Source organism: Elephantulus edwardii, unplaced genomic scaffold, assembly GCF_000299155.1.
Source record: "Elephantulus edwardii isolate Elephantulus edwardi_28Jun2011 unplaced genomic scaffold, EleEdw1.0 scaffold00083, whole genome shotgun sequence".
Taxonomy (NCBI): Eukaryota; Metazoa; Chordata; class Mammalia; order Macroscelidea; family Macroscelididae; genus Elephantulus; species Elephantulus edwardii.
The window spans coordinates 14517883-14528564 of NW_006399833.1; the positions used below are offsets into that span (position 1 = coordinate 14517883).

General features: G+C 36.7%; 1 pseudogene; it reads right to left on the minus strand.

Moving 5' to 3' along the window:
• Window positions 1–7945: 7945 nt before the first annotated feature.
• The window catches only part of LOC102871377, a 28188-nt pseudogene continuing 25451 nt past the window's right edge, over window positions 7946–10682 (minus strand).

The window sequence follows — 10682 nt, forward strand, 5'->3', positions numbered from 1 at the left end:
CAGTACCAAATGCTTTTACAGAGGAAAAAAAGCCACTGTTTTATCTTTATCTTGACATAAGCAACATGAGTATTGCAGCAAACTGCAGTCTCTTGTGTGTTAGATTCCTGTGTGTACTATGTGTGTTACATGTCTGTACTCATTACTTATGTTAGCATTTTACATGCAAAATACAGTAAATACAAAGATTTATATCACAGAAATGGCCCAGGCAGTATTGGAGTTTTAGACATGCAGCTGGAGGTTTTGCCTGTCTAATGAAATTGACTTCAGGAAGCTGCTGAATCCTCAAATGTGGAAGATCAGACAACAAGCCCAAAACTATAGAGAGCAGAAGATGATGGTTAGAATTTAAGATCTGGAGAAGGCCAACATTGTCAGGATAGACACATGTATTGGACGCAAGCTATATCTAAAAGGAAATTCCTTTTCCCCCCCCTACTGATTGATTGTTCATCTCAGATCACAAAATGGAAGATGATTGTATATTATCTGTCAAGCTTCTGATAATTATGTCCTAGTTATGTTTTTACATATCCTTAAATATGTCACTCTCCATCTTTCAATATATATATATTCTCTTCCTTTCTCCAAGAAAAGGAAAAAAGAAAAATGGAAAAGTTATACCCCTGCAGGGAAGCAAACACAAAACTTTAGTCTATGACTGTGTTGTCTATACATCAGCATTCAGGATGGCAACTAAGAACTAAAAAGATCAATCATTTGTCTCTCATGTATTGACATTTTCCTAGTAGGATACATACATGATAATGTTAATTACCACTCTTTGGGAAAAGAGAAATTTGAGACAAAAAGTCCTCGTGAGTCTGTAATAATTATCACTGAATAGGCATCAAAGGATTTTTTTTTTTACTTATGCCATGGTTTATACTGATAAATAGGCTCCTAGTTCATAAATCAATCCTAGCTTTATCATTTGGGAAGTAATTTCTTTTTCATCATCTTCTTCAACCCCAAGTAAATACACATTGAGAACTATGTCTTACTGGAAATCTAGCAATTTCTTTTTTTTTTTTTCAGCCTAGAAAGAAATTGACCTAAGGATTGCTTTAAGTTCTCAAGCAACAAGATGTTTAAAATACATCCTTTCCTTGGGAGCACAAATCTCTTGAAAATATAGTAACTTTTCAACCATTAGATTGCTTCCAATACCGTGGGCCAGTAATTAAAGACATATCTAAGAAATGCCAAACTGTCTTCCATATCTAGGAAATGTCAAACTGTCTTCCAGAGTTTTTGTACCATTTTACAATCCCACCAACAGTGTATGAGAGTTCCCACCTTTCCAAATCCCCTCCAAGGGTTATTTCTTGCTGCCCTGTTAAACTTTGCCACTGCAACTGTTAGATGGTATCTCATTGTGGTTTTAATTTTCATCTCTCTTATTGCCAGTGACTTTGATTATTTCTTCATGTGTCTTTTGCCCATCCAAATGTATTTCTCTATGAAAAGTTTTTCTATGTCTTTTGCCCATTTTGTAATTTGGTTAACAGTTGTTTTTGTCTTTTTTTTCTTTTGGAGGCCCTGTAGAATTCGGTAAAGTTTTGATCTGAGACAGTTGCCTGAGATGGTATTGACAAATGGGTTTTTTCCCAGTCAGTAGGTTTTCTTTTCAGTCTATTGATGTGTACAGGGATTTAATTTTTAGACAATCCCATTCATCAATTTTATCCTCTCTAGATTGTTCATTTCTGGCTGCATTTGTCAGCCTCTTTATACCATAGGCTAGGTCTTCTAAGCTTGCTCCCAGTTTGTTTCTTATATACTTTATGGTTTAGAGCCTTACTCCCAGGTTTCTGATCCACATTGAGTTGATTTTTATATATGGTGTGAGATGTGTGTGGATCTTGTTTCAGCTTTCTGCAGGTAGCAGTCCTGTTTTGCCAGTACCATTGACTCATCTATTCTACTAATAAGAATTTACCTCAGGGAAATTAGAACTGAGACACAAATGGAGATTTGTTCACCAATGTTCACAGCAGCGTTATTCACCATTGAATGAAAACATCTCAAATGTCCAACCACAACTGAATGGATTGAGAAATTATGGTACATTCACACAATGGAATACTAACTATGCAGCACTCAGGAGCAACAATATTGAAAAATACTATGTAACTTTGGAGAGACTGGAGAGCATTATGGTGAATTAAATCAGTCCAATAAGGAAAAATACTGTCTAAGACCTTTATTGTAAAAATAGAAGGATAGATAACTTAGTAAAATATGTATGGGAATCCAAGGAGGGAAGGGTTGGGAGTGGAGGGTTGAGGATAGGTAGGGGCAAAACCACATGGTTACACAATTTGGTGGGTGGAGGGGAGGAATAAAGGAAATGGGAAAGATCCAATGGGGACCTGAAAAGACAGAGTCATGATGGGCATAGTCCAATGGTCAATAATTTTATAAAACAAAGATAGGGTAAATAATGTATACTGCACTGAAACAGATGAGGGAGAGAATTGTTTAAAAGGGATATGTGATTAGGTATTATTTTCATGACAGGAATCCAGAACGAAGGCTGAATAGTAGAGTGGACCTGGGGGGAGGGATTGTAAAACAATGGGGGAACTTTTCTTTTACTTTTCAAGGAGAAGAGTGTACTGGGAGGCGGGGTGGGCAGGGAGAAAAATGCAGCAATGTGTGGATGGAAATCCAAAGTGTCTAAAAAAACAAAAAAAAAACCAAAGTGTCTGTAAATTTTCATTAAAATTAATTTAAAAAATATTTAAAAATTAAAAAACCACAATGAATATGAATGATTGTATGAGACACGATACATATGAAGAAGAGTGTGAAACACAATGTATATGAACTTTGTAAGCAAACCAATGTAAAATTAAAATATGTTTTTCTTTTTTTTTAAAAAAAGACATATTTAGGGAGGGGAAACTAAGGAAAATTTAAGAGATAGAATCAATATTGGAGAACCAGCAAGTATGAAAAGGTAAGGAGAGGGAAGCAAAAATTAGTAAATAGATAAGTTAGGTGAAGGAAAAGGCAATGTACAATAAGGGCTTGTGATAAATTAGTAATTAATGTTATAAAACAAAATGTCTATGAATGTTTAAACAAAGATCAATAAGATTTGTAAACTTTCTTAAAAACAACAACAACAAAACATGTGTTAAAAATCTACAGTTCTTTTTATGATGTGATCCGTCAAAGAACATTTTTATTCTCTTGTCCATTACATTCTGAGAAATTACATTTATCACTAGACTTGAGTCTGCAGCAAAGTTTGTTTTTTTTTTATTTGAAATGGTGTAATCATTAATGCAAATAGACACAGCCGCTAATAACAACAAGGCTCTCATTATGAGTTCTGTTTGTTTATTTATTTTCTTTTTTATTTAACAGAAGAGGGTTATTGGCTAGCCACGCCTGCACCTTGTTTTTCCTAAGAAAATTTAATTGAGATAAAGCTTTACTAGATGGTTATTCCTTAAAGCTATTCTCAATTTTCTCTCTTTTTCTATGTGGAGTTTTAATTTGCAAACTAATGTGTTTTTCAATCTGTAAAAGGTTCTGAATTTCAGGGCATTTTATTCATTTTCAGATCTGCTTAGAAGCTGGATAATTAACCTGTGCTCATTTACTTCTTTGTAGCACCATCTATTTCCCATCATCCTTCTTCAGAGTGAATTAGCCAAATTATCTGCCTTGCTTATTGCCACAGAACAAGAGTTCTACTTGCATAACATCACTCAACGTTTTTACATTTTCTGCATTCTACTATTACAACATTCTCCTTCTATGTGTATGCATAAGTATTTTATGCATAAGTCAGGACAAACTTGATTATTATGAAATAACAACATTAACATTTATTTAACAAGAAAAAGCAAGGATATCCCTCACACATTCAAAATGTTTCAGGTCGAATGAATACCTGTGGAATGTGTACTCCAGATAGTGCCACAGCATAACAGACTGCTTTGATCTTGTAGAAACTCTTACTAGAGTGTGAGGAGAAAAAGCATGAAGAGTTATGCACTGGCTCTTACATGCTTGCTCCTTTAATTGCTATTTCTAATGAGAATTCACTGGGGAAAGTACACTACATTTACACATCTAACTTTAAGGAGAAATATAGCTGAAAGTAGAAGAAAGCTAAAAGTCTTCATGAGTACTAGTAATGTTTGCGCCAGGGTACTAGGGACAAGACAAGCTTAATTACATGATAACACCAGCCAAAACAATGTATTAAAGTCAATGCTCTTAAAGGCTTACATCAGACATAACTTCATAAGTTGACCTCAGTGTTTCTTTTTGTGTGCTGATTTTGAGTGTGAAGTGAAACTGGTAAGATGGATATATAATCAAGTTCTATAAGGGAGGGAGCTAAAATTACTCTGGAAACAATATCAAACACTGGAGGGGGGGGGAGCGAGCAAGTGAGCGAGAGACTGCTCGCTGGAATGGTAAATATATAAAGGCTTGCTTTCTAGACAGCCACCAAATTAGAATCTGTTTTACTGTTGTTATGTGCTATTGAGTTGTCTGCAACTCATAGGGATCCTATGTACACCTCTGAACCCTGTCCTATCTTGAAACTGAGAGGCAATGGCAAACAAAGGGAAATGTTGGGAAAGAGGATCGTTTCTCTTCCTTCCCCAAATTGTCTGCTCTTTATCCAAAAATTTCAGTCTTATTCATGCTTTGCTTTTGAATTTGCTATGCTTTCAGTATAGAATGAAAAAACCCCAAACCTCTCTCAATCCAGTCTTACCTAATTTGGGCACACATTCCAAGACTACATGTCACTGAGAATTCTTTGGAGCCCAATTTGACTCTAACATCTGTGGGGTCCACCATGAATTGTAGTCAACTCCACAGCAATCCGTTTGGTTTTAGAGTGCTTAACTTTCAGAAATTATCAATTCTTTTAACCACTGTGTCTCAGTTATCTAGTGTTGCTATAACTGAAATGTTACAGGTGGTTGCCTTCAGGAAACAAGAGTTGGTTTTATCAGTTTAGGAACTAGAAGTCCAAGTTCTAGGTGCTAGCCCTAGCATTCTCTGTGAAGTATGTGCCTCCAAGAAGCAGCCCGGGTATACTTGCTTTAGGACAGCTTTGATTTTAAAAAAGAAAAGGGGAAAAAAAAGACCGCTTTCTTTGTTCTTTTCGAAGTCCATGATGTATTCAATACTCTTTGCCAACATCACAATTCATATAAATAGATTCTTCTTCAGTTTTCGTTAGTCATTGTCTAACTTTCGCATGCATATGAAGCAATTGAAAAGACCATGGCTTGAACAGAGGCACACATTAGTCTTTAAATATCTTTGCTCTTTAGCACTTTGGAGAGAGCTCTCTGAAACCAGATTTCCCCCAATACAACATGTCTTTTAGTGTCTTAATTGCTGTTGCCATGAGTATTGATGGGAGATCCAAATATAATTAAATCATTGACAATTTCAATCCTTTCCCCATCTATCATTCTACTGTCTATTGATCCAGTGGTGAGTATTTGGGGGTTGTTAGTTTGTTTGTTTTTTGTTGGTGTGTTTTTTTTTTAATGTTGAGGTATAATTTATACTGAAGGTTGTGGTATCTTTTATATTCTTTAGTCTTCTTTTCTTTCTGCAAACACAATTGTCTCATATGCATAACATAGGTTGTTCTTGAATCTTCCTCCAATCCTGATGTTGTTGTTGTTACGTATCGTCGAGTTGGAACCGACCCATAGCTCACCCTTTGGTGGGTTTTCTTAGGCAGTTATCTATCCACTCTTTTGCCTTTTTCTCCCCAACCTTCCTCATGTCTGTCTTATTTTACAAGAGTGTTGTTATGCAGTATTTGTACTTCTGTGACTGAGATATTTCAGTCAGCATAATGTCCTCCAGACTCCCCCATGCTGTATAATGTTTTACAAGTTCACTGTTTTTTAGTGCTGCATAATATTCCATTATGTGGATGTGTTGTTGTTTTTATGTGCTGTCGAGTTGTCTGTGACTCATAGCAACCCCATGTACAACAGCTCTAAACGCTGCTCTATACTGTGCTAATCTTATTGACTCTGACACACCTACCCCCATTACCCCAGTCACTGAATCAATCCATCTCATCAGTGGTCTCCCTTTCTTTCTCCATCCCTGCACTCTTCCAAGCATGAGGTCCCTCTCCAAGGACTGGTCCCTCATTTCAATATGTCCAGTATGTCAGACAAAGCTTAAGAATCCTAGGATGAACTTGTTTGTTCTTCTAGCAGTGCATGTTACATTCAATACTCTTCTCCAGCACCATAGTTCAAAGGCCTCAATTCCCCTTCTTTCATCTCTAGTCTTTGTCCAGCTTTCTGATGCATAACAAGTGATTGCAAAGACCATGCCCTGTATCAGGGGCACCTTAGTCTCCAGAGAGACACCGTTGCTCTTGAGTACTTTAGAGAGGTCCCTAATCGCAGCCTTTCCCATCGCAATAAGTTTTTTTTATTTTCCTGGCTGCTGGTGCCAAGAGTGTTGACCGTGGAGCCAAGCAAACTATAGCTGTGAACAATCTCCAAAGTACAAAATTGCAATGATGTCAGTCTGGAAACTAAGGTGCACTTGATCCAAGGCCATAGTCTTTGTGATTACTTGCTATGCATGGGAAAGTTAGACAATGACTAACGAAAACTGAAGAAGAATCTATTTATATGAATTGTGATGTTGGCAAAGAGTATTGAATACATCAAGGACTTCAAAAAGAACAAACAAAGCTGTCTTTTTTTTTCTTTTCTTGTTTTAAAATCATACCCGGGCTGCTTCTTGGAACAATTTGAGGCTGCTAGACTGAGTAAAATTGTAAGTAAGTCGGATCTTTAAAAATTATTGAACTATGGCTCTACATATTTGCTTGGGGTTACACCATAAGTAATATATTTTTATTTCTTTAAAAAATTCTAGCATATTGTAATCATTCAAATATTGTTCTTACTTTATTTTCACTTATAAAAGAATATTTTTGGAAGAGTCTTTTTTCAATCTTGACGATACATTTGTAAATCATCCTCATCCTTGTATAAAACTTTTAACGGTCCCTCATTAAGGTTTTGGAAATTTGCCTGGAGACTTAGAATTTAAGAATATGCTAAGGGTGGGTTTAAAGCACCCACCACAGTGCACAAGAATAAGTATTAATTTCTTAATTCTGTCTATACAGATATTTATAAGCAAGAAAAAAACCCCTCCACACTTAAACAATTGAGTAGAATTATGCAAAAATAGAAAATGTAAGTTATGCTTTAATGCCTTTTTTTGTTGGAACCACACAATCATAATAACAGTAATAAGTGTCTTAAAAGCTGGGACATGTGCCAGAGGTATATGTAGGCAAAAATTTCAGCTTTAGAATGTTATGATATTAAAACACAGCAGAAAGACTTTTAAGGAACAGGGAACAAAATTGGTTACCTTCACCAGTGTCACTCACTTTAGTGCCTTGCTGAGTCAAAATATAAGTAAAACAATAAAAGAAAGAGACAAAACCAAATGATCCAAAGTACAGATGCCATGTCCATAACAGAGGCACTATTTTGGTGCTCATTGTGGAATATTGCACAAGAAATGTAAGCAAACATTTTCATAAAACCAATCCATCATAGAAACATCTGGAGAATCAGAGTTCTAAGCAAGTTTAATGAGAACCCAGTCATGATTTAGGGCTCTGCAGAAAGACAATGTGAAGGGAGTTAATAAGGTGACAGAATGACAGCATGGTGCATAAAAATGAGGAAAACAGATGACTATTCCTACACATAAATCAATGGCTGTGCCATGGCAGTGAAAGAGAAAGTAAATCTTTGGATTTACTTTGGGAAATCTAGATCTCTCTCTGTCTCTCACACACATACACACCACACACACACACACACACACACACACACACACACACACTCCATCATTGAAAACAAGTATTGTGGACCCAAACAGAATAGGATTATGGGAACTTAAATGTGAGGTCACAAGCCACAGTTTGACCAGAATTCCTATATTGTTCATGCTCATACTTCCATGCAGGAGAAAACTGAAAATAATGTGAAATAACATAGAAACATAAAAATACCAACAGAAACCAAATAAGACTGAGTAGAGTATCTGCTACCAGTCTTCTAGAGACACACACTCTCTGACTCAATGAAAATTTTATAAACCTTCAGAAGAAAAAGTTAAAAATTGACAGAGTGAGAAAGAAATTGATCTAGGCCCACTGAGTAGTGATCAGTCCACAATACAGTGAGAAATACTTTCCTGACATAAGTAGATAAAAAGGGTTTTAAGAACAAAACAAAACAAAAACCCCATCAGAGAAAGTAAAACTTATCCATAAAATTGGTGTAGAGGCTGTTAAACTCCTTTCCCCAAAAAATCTATGTCTGAATCCCTGGAGTCAGTGCATATTTTACCCTTTTTGTAGCAAAATGAACTCTGTAGATGTGATTAAGTTAAGAATATCCTTGTGATGGAGAGATTATCCTGGATTATTCAGTAAGAGGGAGGCATAAAAGGTAAGAGTGATGACATATGAGAAGAATTCAACACACTTGTTGCTGGCTTTGAAAATAGGGGAATTTCGTGGTCTAAGAAATGAAATTAGTTTTAGACATTGCAAAGGCAAGGACACAAAATCTTCCTTGATGTCTGCAGAAAGGAGATACACCACACTGCCAATACTTTGACTTTATCCCAGGGAGAATTCTGACCTCCGCAGTGGAAAAATAATTAGCTTGTGATGTTTTTAAGCTATTAAGCTTGAAACAATTTATTAGAGCAATAATGGAACCACAATATATAAAAAGAGGAGCAGAAAAGTGGGAGAAATCAAAGATACAATCAGTAAAAGAACAAGGACTACATAGGGAGCGTCATGTCTGACGTTTACAAACTTCACAGGAAGAAACTAGCTCCACACACAGCATCAGTAACACAACACCAATTCTCATGTGTCCCTCACACTCCCATGCCTCTTTCTACCCATCTTAACACCAATTTTACTGCTTGGCTGGGTCCAAAATTCAGTATGATAGCAACAGAATACACAGATCCATATTGCTGGAGTTAAAAGGCTATAATTCAGAGTAATCACAAAATATAGTCAAGACAGTTGCCAAAATGTGCACACAGACAACTCAAATTTAAGCCTCATGGCTCTTTTGTCCAACAAAGTTCTCAGTCCTGCCAACATTGGCTTCCTCCACCCTAAAGTCCCATGTCTTATCCAATTCTCCTGTTCAGTTGTAGTTGCTACAGACATCCTGAAGTATGTTCTACATTTCACTGGGTTGCGGGAGGTTTCTCTTTTGTCTGGTTAGGTGAAGAATCTCTTCTGATGCAGGAAGATTTATTAATCTCTGTAGCAAAAACTGTTCAATTTACCAGAGAGACTAGCCAATCTTCTTGTAGATTGTTGAGACAGGCCAATCCCCCATTCCATTTGTGAGTAGGCCAACACACCTCACTCACACAATTCCACCCCTTCACATAGTCAGTCATCTACACTAGAAAAGCCATATTGAGATACAAATTCCACATAGTCAAACTTCAAAGAGGAAATTAATTGAATGGGATACAAGCAAAAGAAGAGGAAAGAAACATCTTTGGACCAGTTTCCCCCGTCCGGTTGGCTACAAAGTACAATAAACCAAATATCAATGATTTTACTTATTCATGTAATCTGTCAATTCCACTCTATCCAAATACTGTAGAAATCTCCTGAGATTGTCTCATACTAATACCACTAGTAATAATATTTCTAGGCAATATTATTTTTCTGCTAGTCCTCTTGGGACTATCTAGTATGCTGGATTTTCCAAGGAAGTCAATATTATCACGGCAACTCATGTATCTAAAAGAAGCTGCTTCTTTTTATGTCTGACATTTAGTATCCAATGCTTAGTGCTCCAGTTCCTTGGAGTTTTTAGTCTTTTTCATTATGGATTCTTAATTCTTTTTTATAGAAACCAAACATGAAATTGACCATAGGCTCTATATCTCAAACAAACAAACAAAACCCCTAAAACCAAACCCAAATCTTGTATTACTAAAAGTGAAGAGGACTTTAAGAACTTCTGTAGAACATAAATTATTATAACCTTCAATATGAATAATATCTCAACATCAAGAAAACAAAAATTCGGACCGCTGGCCAATAAAGCACACTGTGCTAGATTGAAAGGATTTATGTCAACAATTTCATCTTACATGGACCCACAATCAACAATTGGGATAATATTGTTGTTGTTGTTATGTGCCGTCAAGTCGCTTGTGCCTCATAGCGACCCTATGTACAACAGCCCTAAACTCTGCTCTGTCCTGTACCAATCGCACTGCCTCATCATCTTCGACACACTCATCCCGATTACCCCAGTCACCGAATCAATCCATCTCCTAGTGGGCCTTCCCCTCCTGCACTGTCCCTCCACCCTCCCTACCATGATGTTCTTCTCCAAGGACCGGTCTCTCCTTACAACATGTCCAAAGTGTGTCAGATGAAGCCTCAGAATCCTTGCCTCCAAGGAGCAGCCCTGTTTAACCCTCTCCAGAATGAATCTGTTTGTTTTCTTAGCAGTCCATTGTACCCTCAATACTCTTCTCCAACACCAAAGCTCAAAAGCATCAATTCTCCGTCTATCCTCCCTAGTCATTGTCCAACTCTCTGATGCATGACAAGTGATTGC